Source organism: Parambassis ranga, chromosome 7 (assembly GCF_900634625.1).
Source record: "Parambassis ranga chromosome 7, fParRan2.1, whole genome shotgun sequence".
Classification (NCBI taxonomy): Eukaryota; Metazoa; Chordata; class Actinopteri; family Ambassidae; genus Parambassis; species Parambassis ranga.
In genome coordinates this window covers 16,489,892-16,514,914 of record NC_041028.1, presented here as the reverse complement: position 1 = coordinate 16,514,914, position 25,023 = coordinate 16,489,892, and the positions used below count along the sequence as shown (strand labels likewise).

At 41.6% G+C, this 25,023-nt stretch overlaps 1 protein-coding gene across 3 annotated transcripts in view; it reads right to left on the bottom strand.

Moving 5' to 3' along the window:
- Positions 1-25,023, bottom strand: part of sema3b (sema domain, immunoglobulin domain (Ig), short basic domain, secreted, (semaphorin) 3B) — a 58,008-nt gene that overhangs the window by 22,401 nt on the left and 10,584 nt on the right. Inside the window, exon 1 of one of the 3 annotated variants that reach the window (XM_028409353.1) lies at positions 3,990-4,690. The exons of the other annotated variants lie outside the window; for them this stretch is intronic. The gene's annotated coding sequence lies outside the window, so the exon portion shown is untranslated. Of the gene's footprint in view, positions 1-3,989; positions 4,691-25,023 lie in introns of those variants that run through there. 3 annotated transcript variants of the gene reach the window in all.

The window sequence follows — 25,023 nt, the reverse complement described above, 5'->3', positions numbered from 1 at the left end:
GCCATTGAAGCATGGAGACAGGAGATCTCTCATAAGCTCATGGCTCCCAGGCCACAACACAACAGGACAGAGCTTAACAGGAACATAAACTCGCACATACCCTGCAGTATGTAAACACACACACAGTCACACACACACACACATGCATGAATAGACAAAAGCACATATGCAAGCCATGAACAGAACCACCATCCTGTGTTTTAGAATAGCACGAGGTGGTCTGCTTCAGGTTTGGGTAAAGAAAGCCAGTCACTGTCAAAGATGTGATAGTGTGTGCAATAAACTCTGTGTATGTGTGTGTGTGTGTGTGTGTGCGTGTGTTCTGAATCTACTATCATGGGTCCAACAGACTGTTATTGTTCTTTGCCCATCTTAACTTTCGTGCAGCAGACAGAAAGAAGGATGAGACTGTGAGCGCTCAAGGTTCTGCACTACAAGCTGCAAAGATGCTGCAGTGTGTCAAGGAGAAGGACGTCAGCACTCTCAGCAGCTGCAGCTCACACACGAATAAAAACACACACGCACACAAACATGCACGCACAATTCACCTCACATTTCCTGGGAGTGACAGGGGCAGCAGTGAAGCTTACACTCCTGTCGGCTGCTATAAAAGGAACGACTGGTCCCATTGTTCCTCTGGGTCTCCCCGAGCTGTGTGTGTGTGTGTGTGTGTTTGTTCTGAATCTATTATCATGGGTCCAACACACTGTTATTGTTGCTTGCCCAACTTAACTTTATTGCAAAATTATGAGCAGGACACACACAGACATCATATATTCTTATCTACAAACTGCCTGTTCGCAGGAAAACACACACACACACACTAATACACAACTCCTCACATGTTCCATAATGCATCTTAATAAAAAAGCCATTGGGCCCGCTGACACTTGCATTCAGTTCAGCTTCAATAGACATAGTGAAGCAGCACGCCAAGAGGGAGTGGATTAAAAATAAAGACACAGAGAGGGATTCTAGGTGGGGGGGCACGGCCTCCTGTCAAAAACCAACTTAAATAGAGACAAGCGGACAAAAGCGGCCCGCCTCCGGGGTGAGATGGGCTTTTCAGAGCGAGGTTAGAGTGCAACTCTACAGTACAGCACGTAATAATGAATGAATGGATATCAGCAGTTCAACCTGTAGTCCTTCAGAGGAAGAGGAGTGTGATACATGATGAAATGGTAGAGCAGGTGAGAAGGAGAAAGACAAAGGGAGGAGGCACATGAGTGGATACAAGTATGGCAAAATGAGATGAAGGCAGAAAAGTTGCTATGTGAAGAAAGGAGAAGAAACTGGTGGAATGGGAAAGGAGGATTGAAAAGAAGTGAGCGTATATGGGAATGAATGAATTCAACAAAATATCGACATTCAGCTCCCTGCCAGCATCCATACAGTCCCAAGGAAAAGAAAAGAGAATGCAAAGGAGGGAGGGAGAAGAAAATGAGGGAGGCGAGAGGTGATGGAGAAAGGAGCCAATTGTTTTGCCTGCAGGGAGAAAAGAGTTTCCCTGGCCTGTGACCAACAAGTCTAAGCTTCGCCGCAACAGAGAAGTAAAAGGCGGGGAGGGATGGATGGATGAAGGAGAAGAATGAAATGGAAGGGGTGAGGAGGAGGAAGAGGAGGAGGGGCTCTAATCTTTACAGAGTAAATGACTGAAACAGCAGGTAACTGGTGGCTTTTGAACAATGTGGTTTGACAGGAAGGGAAGATAGAGTGCAGGATTTATTGAAAAATTCAAAAAAAGAATGGAGAGCGGGGGCAAAGCAGTGTTTACTATAAACAGTCTTAAGTTTCTGGATTTGGAAATTTGCATGTTAAATCATGACATTATTATTGGCCGGTGTCATGTTCATGCAAACACATCTGAAAGTCATTTCATTTGCACACACAACAATGCATTCTGTTTTCATTCCTACTTTATTTAAGTTTAACCGTTTTGTCACTAAAACGTGCTCATAACATGAAGTACATCTCATGTGACACAATGTGTGTGTCACATTAGTGATACTGATTTGGTTTGAAGGTTAAAAACATCTCGTTAACGTTGATATTTACACCTTGTTTACTGTTACGGTTGTGTGACTCTGTACCAGACGGAGTTTCTCAGGTCTGTATGGACACACACGTCAGACCTTCCCAGTTTTGATTGGAGTTTATGAGGTCATGTGGCCATGAAAATGGTTCCACGCAGCTTGTTGACTACACGCATGCTCTGTGTCGTTTTGATGTCATCACCTCACCAAATACAATGTTTTCTGTTGCTGGTTGAGAAGATGGCATGACATGATATGTAGAAGTATTGAAATACTTTAAGGTGCCGAAATAAACACACACACACACACACACACACACAAGGTGTGAAATAGCCTGAAAGTGTGAACTAGACAACCCTTGTTAACAGCGACACCAGTGGCTGTTGTGTGAACTGCACACGGTCACACTTCAGCATAAGCATGCCGAGCAGTGATTCAAATGTTTTTATTGTTTCTTTGCACCATTGCTTATTAGTTCTGTAAGTTTAGCTTTGCTTAGCTATTTAGCTTGGTGACTAACTATCACAACAGTGTTTGTTAGTAAAAAATAAATATGTTAGTTATAGCTACTTATTTGATTTGGCTATGATCTACATCTTTGGACCTTTAGATAAAAATCCGGTATTGGCATTTGCCTGTTAAAGAAAAGCCCACTGCATGTAAAGCACTTGTGTGTAATCTGATTCCAGAATTGCATTAAAGCAAAAAGTCCTAAGTACAAAAAGAAGCAGGTGATGCAGGGGAGCAAGTCTGCATGTAAGCATGAGAGAGGAATGCAACAAGAATGTAAAAAGTGGCTTCAAAACAGCACAATGTAAATTGCAGGATTATGTGCTTTTTAAGTTTCAAAATGAAAGTAAAGGCTGTGTTGAAAGTCACTGTTATTTACACGTGGAGCAAATAAGTACAAAGCTTAGTCATATGAAGGTTCAGGAAAGTATTTAAAAGCAGCCTCTGTATCCATTGTGTAATGCAGCTTACAAGTACAGTCTTATTTCAGTGGAGGGTCTAAGGGTAATGCCTGTCACAGAGCAAATTAAAGTTTCACACAAACACAAGCAAAGTAAAGCATCTATAAGCCAAAAGTGACTATCGGTCTTTATGGGATTTAATCCGAGACAAAGTGAGAAAGATAAAGCGAGACGATTTGAGGCAGGGAGCCTGGATCTTCTGAAAGAGACGGACTGAATGAAGGAGCCGGGGAGGCTGTGGTGCTCTGCTGGTTGCTGGTACTGAGCCATCTGGCCCAGCATCATGGATGGAATGTTTCCCAGCCTGCGAACCCGTGGCTACTGTTCGTTCAGAGTGGCTAAATTATTCTCCTCTATTCAAAGTTTGAATGGGACAAAGAAATATAAAAACTGCTCAGCTGGTGTCCATAATCCAAAAGCAATGCAAAAAAAAAACACCCCCCAAACTCTGAGCTGACACACTCACAGGGACGTCTATTAGTGTTCAGTAATGTCATATAAAATACTCCTTTGCTTTGGTTTTACTATTAAACCTCTTGTCAAGTTACAAGAAACCTTGAAATAGGAGACAGTGAAGGAGCCACTCAGGCGAGGGCAGCCAGCCGGTCGCTGGTACCGGGCCATTTGGCCATGTTAAACCCAGAAGCAGCAGTAAGTCAAGACCTTTCGGAGCTGCCTCTGGTCTCCTGACTGGATCTGATCCAGACTGCTCTCAGAGGAAAGACAACTCACTTGACTCATAAATAACAGAGTGAAGGAAGAAGCTATCAGCATCACTTGAAATACATTTTGTATCAGGTCCCACACACAGCAGGATGAGCACAGTGTGAACTTCATTGATCTACGTTTCATCATCACCTTCTCTCAACACAAAGCTGTGCCCATTATTTATATATATATAACATTTTTAACACCAAAAACCTGTATTTATATATGATCATAACTTCTAATTAAGGATGAAAATCACAATCCAAAGTGGACTCACCTGCCCATCCGTTTCCAAGGAAACCAAATTCCACAAGAGTTCAGAACATTCCGAGTCTGGATCAGCGTCCACCTGAACCCAGCATGCCCCTGACAGCACAGATGCTTTCCATTGTTACCACACTGGTTTTTTTCCTATTTAACTTCATTGCAGTAAAAAAAACTGTATGAGGCAAATGTTTCCCCTCTAATATACTCACATGTAGACACTCCAGAAACTACAGAAAAGTTATGGTGTAAAAACAACTGATGCAAGAATGTATCTTGAAAATTCACAGTCCAGAAACTGTCCAGAAATTTGTGGCAGGTAGAAAGTCCTGTCCTGTAAAGATTCTTCTCAGAAATCAATAATTCCAATGATGGGAATGGTGCCCCGAGGGCAGAGAGAGAACAGCGACTAAGTTTAAAAAAATAATTTAAAAAAAAAAGAGTGCAGAGTCTTAAAACGGTCCAAGAAGCAGCTGGTGCGCAAGTTTAAAAGCGGCGCAGTGAGATCTGAGTATTCCCCTGTCTGCAAGCCAGTTCCACTGATGAACGGCTGCACTTCAGCTCCACTTACAAAAACACACACAACCCTGCGAGCACACACATAAAAGTCTTCTTAACACACAAACGCAAAGAGTTCACACACACACACACACCACAGAGTTTTCACAGGAGCTGAGCAGCAGTAGACGTGCTCAGAGGGAGAGCAGGCAGGGATAATGGTCTTAATTCAAGAGGGGGGAGAGAACGAGAGCGAGAGAGAGAGAGAGAAGGAGGGGGAAAAGGTGGGAGGTGGGAGGTGAGAGAGGGGCGTGGAAAGAGGCATGCACTGTGTTAGTGTGTGTGTTGATGCTACTGTGTTATCTGTTTTTTTTAACCTATAGTTGTGTGTTAATGATTATAACACACGTCCCTAACCAGACAGTGAGTGATGGAAGTGTGGAATCAATACATAAAATAAATGCCTCATTTATTATCACGTTGTTCTCAAGTCAGGCTTGAAACTTGGGTGTGATTGCTATGAGTCACTCGGACTGGACTCAGAATACTATATATACTGTAGATGTATTTAGATAGCAGATAGTCTGGATAAAAATCACTCCAACGCAAACACAGACACACAATGAGTGATACACAGACTGATATGCTGGTGTAACTACAGTAAGAGGGTAATTGGCTTACTTCTGTAGGACATGAGGGTTTACATCATCTTTGAGTTGAAGTATGGGTCAAACATTCATGAAAACAGAAAGGTATGAAAATACAAGTTTCAAGTTGTAGAATTTGAATAAAACCTGCATTACACAATCAGTAAGATTATTGTTGCTAGTTCTTACAAAAAAAAAGTGCTTTGGAAGTGTGGAAGAAATGTCTAAAAAATAATTTTGAGGAATGTTTGGAAAATATGTGTCTTGTGAAAAACCTTCCAGTATTTTATCTGGTTTCCATTGGGTAAAAGAATGAGAATGTGTCATCAGCAGACTTGCCTCCTAAAGGGGCAGTGATGGAATTCCTGAAACACAGATACAGGAAATAAAAAACAGGATAATTCTGAGTTGGCTCTGGACTTTATTTTGCAATTCATTAAAGTTGTGCCTATGCTTGCAGACTGCGGGAATGTTCTGCACAGTGACTTGGTCAGTTTGTTAATTGTCAAGTACTACACTAGCTACTAGAGTCAACATAATTTAATTTACTAACACCATGCATGATTATGCATAATATCCAACAGTGTGGACTGTAGCCAAGAGAACACATATGAGTGTGCACATGCCTGGAGGTGGCACTTGAACTTTGATCTGGCTTTAGATGCTTTGTAGCATTAAATTTATACCTCAAACTACAGTGTATTACAAAACCATACTTCACCTATATGTATCTGTAGCTCACAAACTTTTACAACACTGTTGCAGTCGGCTTAGTGAACATATACACCATAATGTCCCAGCCACTATTTAATACAAAATACTAATATTTAGAGATGCACCAATTGATCGGCCATGATTGCCGTCTGCCGATCAGACAGAGTTCTGCCGATTTTATGCTGGTCAAATGCACTCGCGCTGCATCAGCAGCACAGCGGAATTCTGCCATCACTACCATTAGCTTAGCATAGTCAATGGAGTTCAGTTTATCCAACATGAGCAAGAGTGAGCAAAGCAACACACACTCGCTGGTGGGAGTGTGTTCACCTGCATGTGCGCACACGTGTGTGTTTGTGTGTGTGCGCAAATCGGGCTGCTGTTCGCAGACAGTATGGCGTTACAATCAAGTCAGCAGCGGTGAATTGTCAACACGCAACCATGTAGAGACAGACAATAATAAAGTCTTATTTCAAACTTCATGTAAAATTGCAACATCTTTGCAGAATCTGAGTAAATGTGTGACACTTGCTGGTGTATTGTTTAGTGTTCATTCCAGTAGCAGGTGCAGTACTGTGCCTGGCAACCCTGACTCACACACACACACACACACATTCTCACCAGGTCATGGGTCTCACATCAGGGGGTTCACTAAAGTATGCGTGTGTGTTGTTTGCTCAAAGTTTTACACACAATGCACACTTATCTTCAGTGCTTTAAACACTTTCATGCATATGGACGAGTGCACAATTAAAGCTATATGTATGTTGTCAGCCTGTCGCTGGCCCCCTGCTGACCTGCCCGTCATAAACCACTCTGATGTCTCTGCAGGCTGCAGAGTGAGCTCTGTCATCCCGACAAAAGCTTTTGTCTGAGACCTATTGAAACAGATGAGGGCTCAGTTTCCTAATAGCATCTTAGTGAATCTTTGTTTTATTGCAAGTCACTGAACCGAAATGATCTTTAGATTGCAGTGGGATCACCATCAGACCAGTCCCACGTCTCCTATGTCTCCAGTGTGGTCTCCTGGTGATTTATTACTCAGTATAAAGTGCATACATAATAACTTAAGCCTCGACACAACTGATGACATAACTGGGATGAAACCCACAAACTGATATTGAGATTTTATTGTGATATTCTGACATTAAATAATTCATTGCACTTACATTCCAGCTTCAGTAACACTACCTGAGAAAAGCTGCACCATGGCAACAACCAAGAATCTCAGCTACAGCCTCTACTTGTGCTGCTAAATTGAAGTCAGGCCAGCACTGAGGGCCAACCTCCCAGAATAGGTCCATCAGGTATGTGGATTATTTAGTAGTGTGAAGGATGCCCTCTTGTGTGCACATTATACTAATGTTAATGTACCGATGAACCATTTCTGAAGGCAACCCAAAACAAAGCACTAAGAATAAAAAGGAAAATACCAGAGGCTCCCCGTTGGAAAGTCATGCTTCATTAAAGTTAATGACGCCATATTGACCTTAAAAACTGCACCTACTGACACGCGTTCAGTGGAAGCAGAATGTTGTTTTTGGGAGAGTAAGTACTGCTAATTTCTTTTCACAAGATGCACTGCTATTATTTGCAAAATTTGTGAATTTGGCCGAATATGATTTTATGGTGTCATGGTCTATAAACCCATATAGTCCCATAGAGATCTGGACAAATTTTGACTCTGCATGGTATCCTGTCATCGAGTTATCATACAAGCTGCTTCGCTCCTGTTTAGTTATTATTACTCCAGTCTGATCTTCTTTGCATGACATTGTTGCTACACCCCGATGAGGAATGTTTTAAAGGTCCTCGAGAACAGATGCAGAGGCAGGCGGATTCTTCAACGGCGAGGGAGGGACAATGGATTCCTAATACACACTTTTTGCAGCAGAGCCAACATACCCATGAAATGATCTGACATTGGGATTGCCATGACACCCACCGGGAGTGTTGTGTTCTACACATTTGTTCAACAGATGCCGACATATGTGGGCCTGCATTAGAGTAAAATTAGCAGCATGAAATAACACTGACCACAACCAAGTGGATGATTAGCATCATTGTAGCTATGGAGCCAACTGTGCCATGTTACATGTCATATTAATATCATTTACTGTATGTGTGTGAGATCCTGCAGAACACAAATATGTATGGAAGTCAGAACAAAAAACGTACAAAAATGTCAAAATAGAAATGAACATGTTAATATTAACAAGTGTGACATTCATGTAGCTGTGTGTCCTGAGGGGCTGCAATGACACGGTCCCCTGACCTCCTGGCACCTCAGGGATTAGAAGGGCCCCAGTGGAGAGTGGCATTAATGGAAGATAAGAGAGAGAGAGAGAGATGTGGGTGTTAAACTTTCCGCATCCATGAGTACATCCCTGTGCATTTTGTCATCAGAGGGTGTACACAAAGCTCTGCAGGGACATCCATGTACTGTCAAGAACTCCATACACAACTAAGGAATCTTAGAAATCTTCATATTTATCAGGACCAACTGTGGAAGACATATCGAAGCAACTGGTAGCTAAAAGCTGAATCTATATTTGATAAATTAGCAATGTCTGCTTTGATTTTCAGGCATTCAGACTAAACATGAATCTGAATTTTACTCTGGACTAAATGTGGTTAAAATAAGTATTTAAATGCATGTGATGACATGATAATTGGACTGAAAGAATGGTATCTCCAAAAAGCTCCAAGCAACCTAAATAAGCTTGCTTGGATCAGGCAGAAAAAAGGAGAGGGGGTCCTGCTCGAAATCCCTGGAGGCAAAAAAACCTGTAATCCTCCGTGTTTCACTTTGATGTGATCACACCCAACTGAAAGGACTCAGGAAGAAGAGAGGGGGGGTTGTCCGAAGGGCAGTAAGGGTGGGTGGGCGGGTGTAAGGCTTGACTGTGGTGCCAGGAGGCACACACACACACACACACTGTCACAGGCATGCAGTTACACACCATCTGGTTCAGAGGGTCAGCGGGTGGATAAGACCACCTTTAACTACAGGCATGGCTTTAGTGGCACATTTTCACACACACAGAGCAGGTTGTGAAGGTCACTGAGTGGATTACAGCATGTTGCATGACCACAGCTTTGTCCCTTTCACACAAATATACATTTACACACACACACTCACAGACTTCTCAGTGGAATGCCCATTGCTGCTCTAGTTCCCACTGCTATTAAATCTAGTTGGCCGATCAGCAAATAATAAAATCCTCATTATGTTAGTGGATAAAGAATAATTTTGTCTTATGTTTATTCATTTGTACTTCCATGAGAATACAGGTATGTAGTTTGATGTCTTAGCTATGCAGTATTAATAAATAAGAGGGAAAAAATGCTCGGTTTTTGATATGCAGACATAAGTTAGCTCTGAGCCAAACGCACTGCATATCACCCTGTAATTCTAAACTTCACTTTAATCAAACCCTGTTGCTATTTCTAAGAACACATCACAGTGAGGGTAGATAAAAGGCCAGAAACTGTGGAAATCACCTACTAAAAGATGGTTTTAAAGCTCAGCCCGCACACAGACAGTGCACCCAAATGTACAGCTCACCCATGCATGGAGGTGCTGCATGTCCCTAAATCAGCCATGCACTTATTTCACATGTATTGATTTAGATTTAACTTCTTCTCTCAGAATATTAAACCAGATTAGGAACACCCGAGTGCAGCAGGAATTATGTATTTTTGTAGGCTAACACAGACTTTAGCATCTCATGAGTTCCCTTGACAAAAAGCCAATGGGATTTTTCCTCTGGCTTCTGGATTATTGCAGATAATAAGCTCTGCGACAAAACAAAAGTTTATGATACTTATATATAATGTTTAACAGTTTTTTTTTTTGGGGGGGGGGGATTTTAATGCCCAACTGCAATTCCCAGAATGAAAAGATAATGTTAGAATTGGTATGGTTTGTAGTTCTATTTACATACTTGTTAGCTTTTTTAAATCACATAAAAAACAGATTCTCTTCCAGGTTTTAGGACTCATTGTTGCTGCAATCCATGATTGATTTTTTCATGCTGGTATTAGTTTCTGTTGAGTGCATGTCTGTGTGTCCCACTGTGCTTCAGGCCCAGGTAACATTATTGTCGCTTCCCCTCATCCCCTGGACTAACCAGGGAACGTGACATAGCCTAAAAGTAGCATCTACAGTGGCTGCTTTTGTGGCAGGTTAGCAGTTAGATTTTTTGCTCTCTTTATTAGTCTATTGCCTGTGGTATGTTCTTAAATGGGGTTGAGGTGCATTTTGGTGCTGACCTTCCCAAAGGGATTAATAAAGTATATTCTATTCTATTCTATTCTATTCTATTCATATATAGCTCATGAAAACTTCTAGGCTAAGAGAGAAGGTTGTCCTGTTTATAGGCTTCATCAGTCACATGACCACATATGTCACTTTTAGAACTGCCAATCAACTTCCTCTGTCATCAGCATGTGTCACTGATTAAAACAACACATTGAGACATTCAGAGAAGGCACACACACACACACACACACACACACACACACACACACACACTGCTGAGCTGCCTCATTAAGGCCTAAGACGCGATCGGAACGAGCCGACCCAAAGAAGTGATTCCTGATCATGATGGGCACTGATCCAACCAGACAGGCTGCTCTCAGCACCATCTAGGATTAATAACACACACACACACACAGAGAGAGAGAGAGAGAGAGAGAGAGAAATACACACTTCCTCATGGGGCTGTTGGAACCCTAGGTTCTGCAGTTATTAGTGTGTGCACACATACCCCCAGGGGAAATCTGAGACCAGCTCAGCATTGAACAGATTTCACATGAACATTAGTGGTGCTGGCACACACGCAGTTGATACTGCTTGTCACAATATGTAATATATTCACACACCGTCTGACACTATCATCTGCAGTGTGAGCACAGTGAGCGGATCACATTATGCATAAACATTATTTATGTTTAAACCCAGTTTTACACATTTGAATATGATCATTTCAGAAATCACTACTATGGCAGCGATGTGTTTTATATTACATGATAATCAGTTGAACACTGTTAGAAAGGCATGACTTCCTGTTTTCAATTCTTTGTCCAGAACGCTTTGTCAACAAAACCTCAAAGCAAACACATAGACTGTGCTGAGCTTCACTTACAATAACTTTCCCAAAGTGAGGCATGCAAAAAATGCAGCCGCCAGACACACAGAGCAGCACACACACACACACCTGCAGAGACACTCATTTCATCTCATCTCACACATTTCAGCTTTGCTATAATTGTGAATTGACTTTTTAGATTTAGGATGTTCACACAAACATTTAGCCCCCAGACACACGTCTGTACATACATATTTCTCATCCGCACTTACGGCCGTCTGTGTCTGGCGGGCCAGAAATCCCCATCGCCAGCTAGTAATTGAGGAGGGTTGGGGGGGGGGGGGTGTACAGGGATGGATGACTAGTAATTTTATTTGAGATTCATCTTCTTGTGTATCTCTGGATAAACAACAGTAACTTCCAGCCCAGGCCACCCATAAGCCACATTTTATGATCATAAAAAAGTCATACATGAAATTTTATAAATGTGTCCATGAAATAATTAGAAGAAAAATACAGGAACACTTAACCTAAGACCCCTAAATGGTAAACAGATCTAACCTTCCATTCCTTGACTATGGGCTAAAAAACACACACACACAGTGGCTAGTTGTCCACATACTTTTACCCATATACTGTGTGAGTTTGTCATGTAAATCTAGTCATATAAATAAAAAAAGTTATAGTTCTGTGCACTTTGGGTTTTTTCACAGATTCATATCTTTGTGCAGGTTGTGCTGTTTATTGTGTGACATTGAATCCTTGCTTACAGTGGAAACTGCACTAGACCAAGGCCATCGAAGTGCTGTTTTAGGCTTTTATAAATAGGACAGTCATCATCATTATGTAGAATGTAGAATTTACTCTAATCATTTTCATTACTGTAGACTGGCTGACTCCAAACAGTATAACATCAATGCATCAAATGCTACATAACAAAACACACAGACAAATTTACATTTACATCTGTGCGGCATCTTCTGGCCATGGCCATCCATCCATACTGCATTCAGAAGCACTAAACTTATCTCAGTAACCCTAAATTCTGCTAAAAGAAACTGTTCACAACACAGGAAAGGAGCTCTAATTTGGAGCCACTTTTCACAGAAACAATGAAAACTTTACAGGGAGTCACAATGTTCTCAAGCAGAACTTTTAAACATCTTTAGGATTTAATGCCACTAAAATTTAAAGACCTTGTACAAACCCTGATCAGAGAACAAAGGGTTTAACAACAGCACACACCACACTTGAGTGGCAGGGCCAATGAGGAGCAATTGGATCCATATTTATTCCAGACACAAAGAAGGGCAAAACAGGAGTCTCACACACACACACACAGTAGATGACTTGGGTTGTGACTCTGGGTTACTAGGGAAACATGGGAAATCACCTAATTTTGACAGAGGCAACAGCTGTCATTAACATCAAATCACAGAGAACAAACACACACACACATGTAAAAATGCCTATGTGGAAAAAAAGTAAAATCTGGAATCTATATGTTCTGGAAGAAATGTGCAGACTTTTATTTTCATCTGATGCCAAGAGAGGAAAACCTGTTCTGCTTTAGACAAGCACATCAGTTGTCCAGTCACAGCTGGCTAACAGGAGGAGTTATTAAGGCATTGCATGATACTTTGTCATCAAAGTAAGTCTCATCATGTGAGTGTGCCTCGCCTATTTTAAGACCACAGTTTATGGAAATACTGCACTGCGCCTATTTTCAGTAGGACCTGGTAGTTTATTCTATTTATGGTGCTAAATTAGGTCGAATACACAAGTTAGTCCACAAATATAATGAACTCATTTCTACAGAAGCCTGTGTTTCCAGGCTCCCTCCATCCAGCCCTCCATCCTGTTTGAGGTTACAGGTAGTCAGCCAAGTGGAGGAAGATTAGAGTGTTCTGAGTAATAGGCTGTCCTGAGCAAACAAACTGTCATTTCCCTGTTTTTGGCTCAACTCTTCTTCTCCTTCCAGCCCTCCTTTACTGACTCTGATTCCACTCCTCCTCCCCCTTTTTTTGGAGCCAACATGTCAAGGAGAAAAAACAAAGCTGTTTAAACTCTGAGAAGCATGAAGGAAAAAAGGAAAGGTACAAATGAAGGAGCTGAGAGAAAAATATTGAAGCAACGTTAAAGCAAGAAAGCGTCATCATCATGCTACAAAGGGAGCTAAATGGTGTGACCAATAAAGTAATCAATCCTTATGTCCTCTTAGATCTTAACTAAAAGCTGATTGGTTTAAATACAAATGGAGTCTTTGTTCTTTTTACGAATGTCTGCAGGACAAATGTCACAAGGATTCAACATAAACATCATTTTACAAAGGGGGTCCTGCATACAGATGTGCACAGGTCATGGATCAGCTATGTTCTTCCTCTTCTATCTCTCTCCCATCCAGTCTTCCCCTTCCTCCCTCCCTTCCTCCCTCCCTCACTCTATGAATCTTATATAAAAAAACATTTGTGGTGATGTGGAATCAAGTGAATCCACGTTTGACAGACTCTGGTCAGCTCGTCATCACCAAGAGTATGAGGTTGATATTTCCAGTCTTTGGAAATGACCAGTGTGTACGTATCTCTCTCTTGTCATGTCATATGTGTTGTTGAAGGCAGGACAGGAAAAAAAGAGTGTTTGATAGATTGCTTTGTAAAATGAGTTATGATAAAACTAAACTAAAATAAAGCAATGGCGCCAGGGGGACATGAAGTCCAGACTCCTGGTGAAAGTCTTCATCATATTCCTTATTAGAATTTTTTTTACACAGTGACATAAAATTTCCTATTTTTAATGACAGGCAGCATGAATTGAAAGAATTAAATTTTAATATCAAGTGTGTGGAGTATGTTTTTTTTAGTTAAATGGTGATGTAATTCTGTGTAGTATGACAAAATCAATCACAACCTACAACTTAATCCTATTTTACAGCTAACCTTGACTAGTTGTGTGTTAAATGTGAATGAAAAATAGGATAGAAGTGACGTTTATGACAATAAAGAAACAGCACAATATTTCTGTTATGTGGGGGTATAGGCTCATACAGGGACCAAAAAAATTAGGCCTGGTCCCTAAAAAACAGTCACCCAAACACAGGGTCATAGGGAGAAAATGATGACGTCATTTAAGACACTGATTAAATATTAGGTCTGTTCTGAAAGTATGGAACAGACTGGATCTAGACGACATATTCTCACTTTCACCTCCATACTGTGGATCAAGTTTAAGCACTAATAACCATCAGACAAAACAAACACCCTGTTCCCTTTTCTTTCTTTCAGCTCTTAAAAGGATTCATTACACAGTACGACTTCATCAGTTCAGTCAGTTGGCTCTCTGCTGTGTAAACATGTAGAAGGTGTAAGCCTGTGTTGTATTAATTGTACTGAACATGTAGTGAAAGTGCAGCAACACCACAGACACATCTGTCTCTAATTTAGTGGCACTCAGTGCTCTATCAAAGGTGACTCCTGTGTGTAGTTTTACTCTGTAAAATGATTCACCGGCTGGAAAAGTTTTATATTGTAGGAACTTTTAAACAGTTATTCCCCCTTTTTGTTCTGCTTTACACCACATTTCCTTCTAATCTGTGAAGTAATGCTGAATCCATCATCCATCTCTGTTAGATGAACACCTGGGTAAAACCACAGATTTGGGATGAATCAAAAGTCCTTCCAGCAGGGCTGATACTCCTCACAGAGTCGCTCTCTCTCTCTAGCTGTGGAAGTGTAACCACAAAGCCATTTACGCCAACACACTGCAGCCAGCTTGGCTAACGTGACTACTGAACGCATTGAATACAGAGTCTGCAGCCTCCTGCCTGCAACTGCATCACTGCAGTGCGTCTCCTCATGTGTGACTGTCTTACTAGCATGCAGTTACCTGCTGCAGTGTTCATGAGCACTTTCCTAAAGCCACTCACAATGTCAACGCTGGCTGTGAGTTCCACTCAGATCGCTTCTCGGTGTTGACAACTAAAAGACAACTCATATCTATCAGTCGTTCCACTGATGTTAGGACACTGGCCTTAAACAAAGCCTGGCAGCATGGATTGTTATTTCACCTCTTGGATCTTGTAAATCTTGCTAAGGAGGGTGAACAAAACACTGACTTGAAATCCAAAACAAGGGGCTGAAAGACACTAAAAGCCCCATTGAGCTGAAAGAGAGTTACTTCTTTATAACTCACTATTAAAGCGGCCATTAAATCATTACTACATGCACTTTATTTTAATGTTCAATGTGAGTAAAGGTTTATGCTATGCTAAAACGTGCTAATTTCTCACTCAGTAAACAATAAAAGAAAGCATTTAATTCTTGCACTAGTCTAAAAACATGACACTTGACACCTGCTTTGCTGTTAATAATCATAGAGTATAGAGAATAGAGTAGTTATTGGGGGCAACTCAGTAGCACAATGAAGAGGTGTTCCTTGTGTGTGTGTGTGTGTGTGTCAGGCCTGTGTTACTCATCTCATACATCTGTTGATCATTAGTGGGATTCTCCCTCTGACTTTCTCTCTCTCTGTCCTGCTTTCTCTCTCACTGCACGTCCCTCCGTTTGCTTCTGTGCTTTTTTATCCTCACTTTCCCCCTTTTTGGCGCGTGCACTTCAACCATTCATCATATTTAAATCACTTTAATAGGTGATGTCATATTTAAATATTTTCTTTTCTCTCTTTTATTTTCAATTTGCTCTTTGCTTCTCAATTTTCCTTCCGAAACGCACCACTCTATCCAAAAACCGCAAGCTGTTCAGATGACTTTTAAGAAGGATTTCAATTAGAGCCATCAAGATAAACTGCCCTGAAGAAACAGAGTAACCCTCCCAGAGCTGCCTGCCTGACGTAGGTAAACACTCAGAGAACGAAATGTGATGCATAAGATGTTATTTTAATTTCTCTTTTTTTTCAACATGTGATCACTAAATTACTGGCCTAATCCCAGAAGAGGTAATTTTCAATTTTCCACTCAGAGTTTCAGAGGATAATATGACACACAAGTAGCAGCTCTGCTCTCACAAATCTTATTCTACCATAAAATGTGCGTGTGTTACATTTTTGTTACCTCTCTGGGATTTTTCCAGTATAAATCTTGTCTGGGCCAGAGCTGTTCTCTGTGTGTGTGTGTGTGTGTAAGTGTGTGTGTGTGTTCAGGATCACACACAATGCAATCTGCATGTATGCGTTGCGTGAAACCTCATATAACCCTTGCACGGGCTGGCTGTATTAGCGTATTGAAAGAACATTGCCTGTGGTTGACCAAAGTTTGGGCTGAGCCCTTTAGAAAACTGTGATTTCTGAATGCTGAAATAATGAGCCAACATTCTGCTGATGTTCTTCTTTTTTACCACAACAGTTACATGCAATGCAATGTTTTGCTGTGTGTGCTTGCTCAGGCCTTTTTTGGGGGTTTTTAATCAAATTACTTCGAATCCTTTTATTTCCTCTTTTATAGTTGTATTTGCATATGTTCCGCCAGCAGAAACAAGTGGTTTGGCCACTAAAGGGTCCAATAAGCATGTTAGCATGCTAGCTCTCTCCTCCTTCTGTTTGCCTCTCGTTATAGTGCATCTGTAGCAAAAACAACAGAGTGGCTTGATTCCTTAATGTAAGACAGATGCATGATGGGAGACGTCCCACATTGTAAGGGCCACCACAGTGTTTGGTCAGCCCATGTGTTTGAGGAAAGATTGTAAAATAGGTGTGGTCAAGGCTCTCTGGTTAGAGGAAAAATTAAGGGGAAAGTTGTGAATAAGTTGTACACTGGTCACGGAAGCCACATGCACACGAATCTGGCAGCAGTTCACAACCACAGGAGTGAGATAGAACATATAGGGGAGTGAGCGCGTCTCTGGTTTCTTTGTGTCTTTCCGCTAATTTCTTCTCTAAACTGTCCAAATCCACTGAATCCTCCTTCTTATTCACAAATCAATTCATTTCCTCCTTGACCTTGTCATTTTTTCCTTCCTCTGCTTTTCCTCTTAATCTTCCTCCACCCATTTATTTTCTCTTCTCTTCCCCGACTGATCAACTTTCCATCCTTTGTGACCTCTATCTTTTCCTCATGTCTTTTCCTTTAAAAAAAAGACTTAATAAAATGAGTGAAATGAAATAAGTCTAAATTAAACTAACTGCCAGCACAGCCCTGGTTACGTGGTTAATTACTTTTGCTTTTCTCGTTGCTGTGGATTTCCCCCTGCAGCGCCCGGCCAACACTCGATCCCTCAGATGGGAAACGCATCAGACAGCACAAGATCTGCAACCAGTTGTGTCTCTTTAAAGCTGCATATAAAGCACACCACACCTGCAACAAAGATCTGCCCCAGAAATCAACATACAAGCTCTCCGAGTTTATTCAGTTAAAATAAAATAAGCTGCTGATTTTGTGAGTGTGCCACATGTTCAGGCTCCTAACTCATCACACATGGATACTTGGAAGGGTTCCTTTTGGGTACCATCTTCAGATTGTAACAGAGAGAGAGAGGGAGAGAGAGAGAGACAGAGAGAGAGAGAGAGAGAGAGAGAGAGAGAGAGACTTTATTCATCCCAAACTGGGAAATCTTCCACAAGTCTGTATTATATTGAAGAATGAAGAATGTAACCTGTATTGTCAATATGTCCAAAACTCACATGATTCTGGGGTGTACTGTCCCTTTAAGAGGTTCCAGCATCAGACCAAGTAACAGTGATGAGTTGGCAGTGCACGCCATTATTATTCCCTCTCTGTGACCACTTGTCACAAACACTGCTCATTGTTGTACTATGTAATCTGATTACTTCTGTCTGTGTTGCAGTGGCTGTTGGGCGATAATGGAACGACTATAAATACTCGCCACAGACTGTGTTTAAACAAGTGTCTGAGCTATAGGCCAGACGCAGCTAATAAGGTTAGTTAAACAACGCATGCAGATGGGGGGGAGAGGACGAAGTGAGAGACAGGCAGAAGTCAGGAAGGAGAAGACAGCTGGAGAGGAAAAGAGAGAGGGGGGGGGGGGGGCTGAGGAAATAATCATAGTGCCTGCTCATAAATCATTTTATTTCTCATTTTTCCCCTCACTCCTCTGCCATTCTGTTGCTCTTTGGCTGCCAAATACCAGAGTCCCACTTGGAACGTCACACAGACTAATTACATCACTCAGGATAACAGACTGTGACATTTTACTGAACACTGTAAATGTCTGGATTACTACTTTCCTTCAGCAACTTGTATGGACGGTTGGATCCATACCAAGTTCATGACACTGCAGCTTTTATCAAAGAAAAACCACAGCTGTAATTACCTAGATAAGTAATTAGCACAGCGGTCTACCAGTGTGTTATGGGAAAAATAGAGTCCTCGATGGAAGCAGTGTAGCAGTGTTTTCCTCTGGGTGAAAAGGTCGTCCACACATGTGACTGACACCTGGGACTAATACACCACAAAAAAAATGCTATTTTAGTACAAACATTCAGTGCCAAGCACAGACAGGGGACACACCAACACAACCTGATTTAGCCTTTAAAGTCAGGACATTTCTCATAGGTTTTCACATGAATAGTTCACAAAGAGGCTCCTGACCTGGATCTGTCTCCTCCAGCCTCTGTTAAGGTACACCTACAATAATTATTATTATTCGTGTCTCTCTTTTTTATATATGATGCTTGATTGAAGGTAGTACTGTACATTTCTTTGATGCTATTGTTTCAATTTTGACCTTTATGTTTGCATCCTAGTTTAAAAAAAAAACTTTTTTAACCTAAAAGCAGGGCAGATGTTTCTAGGGGGACCCAAAAAACTGATGGACCTGTTAGACTAATAATAATCATGTGATAGACATAGACAAAAGCATAAACATTTTAGCTCATTTCAGCAAAACTGAAGTAGTACACCTCCATCGTCGCAGCCAGGTCACTTTTTGAGGTCCCTCTAAAACAAAGCGTGTGTAGTCAATTCACAATCTCATGCTCTGAGAATGAGAACGTATTAAAACAATAGAATAAATAGTTTCTTTCTTGTTTCTTTTATTTTGTATAGCTATTTTGTTAATATACATATGCATATTATATAATATATATTAAATACTGAACATTTTTTTGTCTTTTACTCTTTCAAATACACTGTACCAGCACACTCAGTCCTTGAACAATAAGGTCAAAGAAAAGCATATCTTATAAGAATTAAAAATTTGGATTACAAAAATTGTTCTTTCAGAATTACTCACATGCATCCACTCAGACGCCTCTGTAGTGTCGGATGCGTCAGGCTAAGCAGTGGGGGTACACTATCTTCGTGGCAGCCTTCATTCACCCCGACTAATTAATTAACACACTTAACGAGTTCATACTTAAGGCATTTGGTCTGAACACTGCCACTAATTGGCCATGTCCAACTGCATGTGTCCCATGCTAATTGGCTGTTTGATTGGGGCTTCATAGAGTTAATTAGCCAATTAACAAGTTCCGTCTGCGGGTGCAGTCTCACTGAGGCTTATGTGGCTGATTTTTATTTTTTATTTTTTTTTTTTTGGGGGGGGGGGGGGGTCATATGCTACAAAATATGCGATGGTTCAGGGAAACAGCTAAACTTTCATGTCGTCGGATATGAGAAAGCTTAATAATGCATTAGAGAGAGAAGATTAAAGGAAAGGGGGTAAAAGGTCTGAGATGTATGTTTTTAGGGTCAGCAGTTTAATGGCGCACTCTGAAAGCAAGCTTTAAATATTCAAATGTTTCCATTTGTTCCCACATCTCCTGTAAATATGATCATGGCTCCTTACTGAAACCAAACATGACAGCCAGATGCCAACAGTGTCCAGCTGTCCCTACATGGTCCCCATGAGGAATGCAAACAATGATCACAAGCTTTTGTATGTAAACTGAAGGTCAACTGTAGGTATGTGTGGCCTCAAGTGCCACAGCATAGAAACAGTGAACAAGAATTCTTTTGATATTTCTCTTCATGTTTATGCTTATAGATGAAAGAAACTCCAACACCATCCAGAACAAAATGACTTAAAGGTGAATACTTTGGACCACATAGTTTTAGCATGATAGAAAAAAAGTGTCTTACTTCAGGCATTTGGACCGCAGGAGCGTACAGACTCATGCTGCTCCAGGACTGCACGCTTCAAGTGCTTTCACTAAACAGAGATAATTGATGATTGACAGACCAACAAATAAAGCACTAGTGGAAAGTCTTCCAGGCTGCCTCTAATTGTTTGAATGATTTTACTGTGATGTGGGTTTGTGGAGATCAAACCACACCAAAAATCACTCCAAATCTGTTTCAATTACTATATTTTATTTTATTTTTTTAGATACTTTTATTAATAGAAAAATATTATTTTCAAGGCTTCTGCCAAGCAGTGTCAAACAATGACCAGCAAGGCACGCCACACCAGTGAGTGCACTGGAGGCAGTGCGGGTAAAGTGTCTTGCCCAAGGACACAGGAGGAGTTTAATTTAATGCATTTCTGAAGGAGTTTTAGGTGATATGTATATTCTTTTTAGGTGATAACTGTGCACTGTGCAAAGTGGCAAAAAAAAAGTAGCTTAATGCCTACATCTGTAGGATCCCAACACAAAACTACCAGAATGCATTGCATGGATTTTCATATACACAATGAATATCAAATGTGTAAACAATGGCCTGTACAAATGGGATTTTCAGGGGTGTTTACAGAATCCAGGTACTCACAAAAGTCCCAATGAGGCGGGGCTTGATTGGTTAAACTGAGCAGGTGCCAGACAGAGGACAGCTCAGCAGAAAGATGACAAGAAAATGTGAGCTGAACTGGACCCATGACTGAGGTAAGGCTCACTATTAAAAAACTAGTTCAGAACAGCCTGAAATGTTACTGCAAATCCAACAGGTTAGGATTTGAAGATGTTTAACAAGATGACAGATGGGCTTGGGTATAAATCCAAGACAACTTTGGGCTCATTTCATTTCCTAAAGTGACAACATGTCTAAAGTATGGCCGCCCTCACAGAGGTTGCATCATGTGATATCCAACCCAGGAGTGTGTGAGTTCATAGCAAAGACATGCGCTTCTTCAAAATATGTTTTCCAGGCAGGAATGCTGCAGCATTCAACTTGGGACAAACCCACAAACCTGTTTGCAGCTTACATCAAAAAAGATCAGTTTTTTTCATCACACCAGCAGTTTAGGTTACTTTTTGGGATGGAGCCAGATTCCAGTGAAATTTCAGCTACTCTAAGTATTAAAAAGTGAAACCTTCACCTGTAAATGGCTTCAGTCACACTGCAGCTCATTATCCTCTCAGAAGAACTCGTATATAATCCAACAGTGCAAGCTGGGATTTGAGACCACTTAGGAAGATGACAGATGGGATTGGCAACAAATCCCCTTATCCTCAGCTCACTTCATTTCCATAAGTGTCAACATGTCTGAGGCACGAAGTTACGGCAAAAGAAGATTTGATGCGGGAGGTTTGTGATTCCGAATACAAATACGCAACCCTCAGTCAGTCCGTCAGTGCTGTGCGCTGGAATTTTCATAATGAAATTCAGCAACTACATGTGGCGTTTGCTGTCAGCAGTTTGGAAATATGCTGCGTACAGATGAGCATGTGTTTAAAGATAAAGTCACAAGTCTCAGTCTTATTTACTACGAAGGGATCCAAAATCCCCTGCTAATAGGAGCTAAACACACACACACACACAGAAGAGGGATGCAAATGAAACACACACACACACATCATGAGAGGTAGTAAGCTTCACCATGTGTGGTACTTTCATGGCGAAATGATGCACACACAGGGGATTAGAGGATATTGAGTGTCACTTCTACACTGCCTCCCTCTCGCTCTCTCTCTCTCTCTCTCTCTCTGCTGAACAGAGCAGAGTAGATGCTCTACACTAAAATACAAAGATCACGACGCACAAACTGACAAAAAAAGAGAAGTGTGTGAATTTCTGAAAAGCTAAAATAAACTCCCACATACACTGACGCTATGGGAGTTTTTCACAGGGGGAAAGAATGTAGTCAGGAATTCTTCTAATTGTCCAAACTCCGCCTCAGTGCGCAGCCTACTCACCCGTCCTGATGCACACACACACACACACACACATATCACAGATACACACACACACACAACAGTCATTCTGTCTACACAATGGTCCTTTGCCAGCCTCCAGCAGACTCCATCTCTCTGTCTCTGTGCTTTTTCTGGCTAACCGGCACGCTCATCACTATGAACAAAAAAATGACTTCACAAAATATTTTTTCCGTGGCCTCATCCAAGTGGAGTCGTATTGATTTATGTAATTCTCCAAGCACAATAACACACTCATTATAAAAAACAGGAAAGAAGTTATCTGAAGAAGAAGAAGAAATATAAAATTGTCAGTAGACATGTAGATCATTAAAGTTGTTATATGTGATATATACATGTGGATTTGGTCTGTTTTTTGGTGGGATTCAGTGGAAATCCGTTCACTAGATCTGCAGGTGATGATTGACTGGATTATTGATTATTGATTGATTTCCATGAGTAATCAATCGGAAATTGAACAAACTAGTAGACATTACAACGACTGCAGAAGGCACCGACAGGTCAAACGTATATAGCGGCCGGGTGTCCACATAGCGTAGTTGGTACCACTCCACGGTATAAAGAGCCAGGGGTGGTTAGCCAGCTAGCTGTTAGTTAGCATGAATCTGCTTTACTCAGGTAAACAATAGGAAGATGCTAGGATACAGGAATTTCTCTGTTTTTATTTCTGTGCAGTTCTCTTCTTATATGCACATCCTAAGCTATCAGCTATAAGTGCAGCTATTCTAAATAGTGGGTGAGAACACAGGAAGCATCATAATGTGTATTCAATCAGCAGTCAGCACACTTCACACCATTCTCCTTACCAGCCCTGATACAGTCACACAGCAGCGCCACATTGTGGCAACTTTCTCTGCAGTTTATCTTGGCCTCCTTCTCTGCTCATCTGTCCCGCTCAAAGCTGCCCTTGGGGAAGGATTCACTGTGCCCAGGTGTGTGCCTCTCAGTCTGGTGTGTGCGCTATGTATAGAGTTACCACGGGGCCCCTCGAGTACAGCTGTCTCTGATCCGGTTGAATCAATGAAATGCAACACTGGCAGATAGATGACACTTTCTGTTGACACACTGTCATTATACACTCAGCTTAAACTTGAGCAGATCTCATCCATTTAATCAGATACAGGTGAATATTTGTTTCTGAGTTATGGACATTATAAATATGAAGTGATAATCAGCTGAAAGCACACCGTGCAGCACTTACACACACACACACACAACTACAGACACACAGGCGTCAGTTATTGACACCTGACTTTGGGTGTCACCTTGTGATGCCTTTCTTTCTTCAGTGTCCGTCTGTCTTCCATTCTTACTCTGTCTCCCACTCTGTATGTGGCAGAAGTTCATGTTTCACAGAGGGAAATTACCTGATTCATACACAGACACACAACACCAACAAACCATTAGTTATGCCCTACAGCGCTGCTTTTCCCTGCTGTTCTCCAAACTTCCGCTCTCCTCTGTAAAGACTTGAAGCTGCTGCTGCTGCTGCTGCTTGGCACGACTCGCCAACAGCAGCTGAGAGAGGAAGAGGAGACGAATGTCCTCTCTGGTAGGGGAGAGACAACCTAAATGAATGAAGGACACTTAGAGGACGATGCCTGGACTTTGGAGATCGTTCCTCTTTTCCTTCTCTTCTCCCTTATTTTTTCTTCATGTACTTCTGTCTTGTCTTTTCCTCTTTCTCCTACTTGCTCTTGGTGCTTTTATTATTTAGCACCTGTCGACGGCAGAACAGAGAGCCGTGTCATGGCAGCGCTCTGACGCAGACATGCACACACACACACACACAAGCACCAGTGCTGTGCTCTCTACCTGCACACTTCAGAATGCTGACGCACATAGACCTGCATATACATGGGTCCGGGTACTGTATACATGAACACACCGCACACACACACACACACACACTCACACACACATTCACAGCCACGTCTTTGATGCACATTAGCTAATGTGGAAAGACAGCCAGGCTGAATTACCACTACACCTAATGACTATTTCATGTGAGGACGGGAGGAGGAGCAGAGAAAAGGACGGGAGGACAGAAACCAAAGACAGGGCTGGTTTTATCGTTGACTCTTATCCGTTTTTTATTTTGTTATAACATCTTTAAGCCAGAAGGTGTGACTCTTTCACTGGAGCTCAGTATTGGGGCATCGGACTAAAACTATCAGATATCAGCAATTATTTATTATCCATTTTAACTCAAATGTGAGTGACATTAGTGTGCAACTTGAACATGCAGAGAAATTGTGGGTCACTTTAAGCACTCAACACTCACGCTTGGAGGACATTCAAATGGAGCTGAATATGCCTCCCAGGTGTCTTCAAGCAGGATATACCAACAAGGATCATGTACAGAACACTGTACATGATCCACAGCCTAGTGCATACTGTAGTGCACATGCAGTGGAGTATGACCTATGACCGTCACAGTTCTGGCCCATTTTGAGGGGTTGACAAGGTAGCTGAACTCTGCATCTGCATCTGATGTATGCATCTGCACAGCATGCATTAATGGCATACATAAGGTGTTTGGGAACTTCAGGGCCAGCAGAAGGGACTTCATCTGAATCAGACGCCTCAGAGCCTGCAAGGACGATGGCTGGAAACTTCAAGCAACAGCACTTTAAAGAAATCCTTGAGGAAAGCACACCAAACATCACAAAAGCACAGACGTGCAGCAATCTACTGGAAAGGCAACCAATACACCTAGACTGCCAAGCAGCTACATTTCTAAACATGTACACTGCTCAAAAAAATAAAGGGAACACTTCAACAACACAATGTGACTCCAGGTCAGTCACACTTCTGTGAAATCAGCCTGTCCAGTTAGGATCAACACTGATTGTGAATCAGTTTCGGCTGCTGTTGTGCAAATGGAACAGACAACAGGTGGAAATGAGAGGCAGTTATCAAGACAGCCCTATAAAGGAGAGGTTCTGCAGGTGCTGACCACAGACCATTTCTCTGCTCTCATCCTTTCTGCCTGATGTTTGATCACTTTTGCATTTTGTCAGTGCTCTCACCCCTA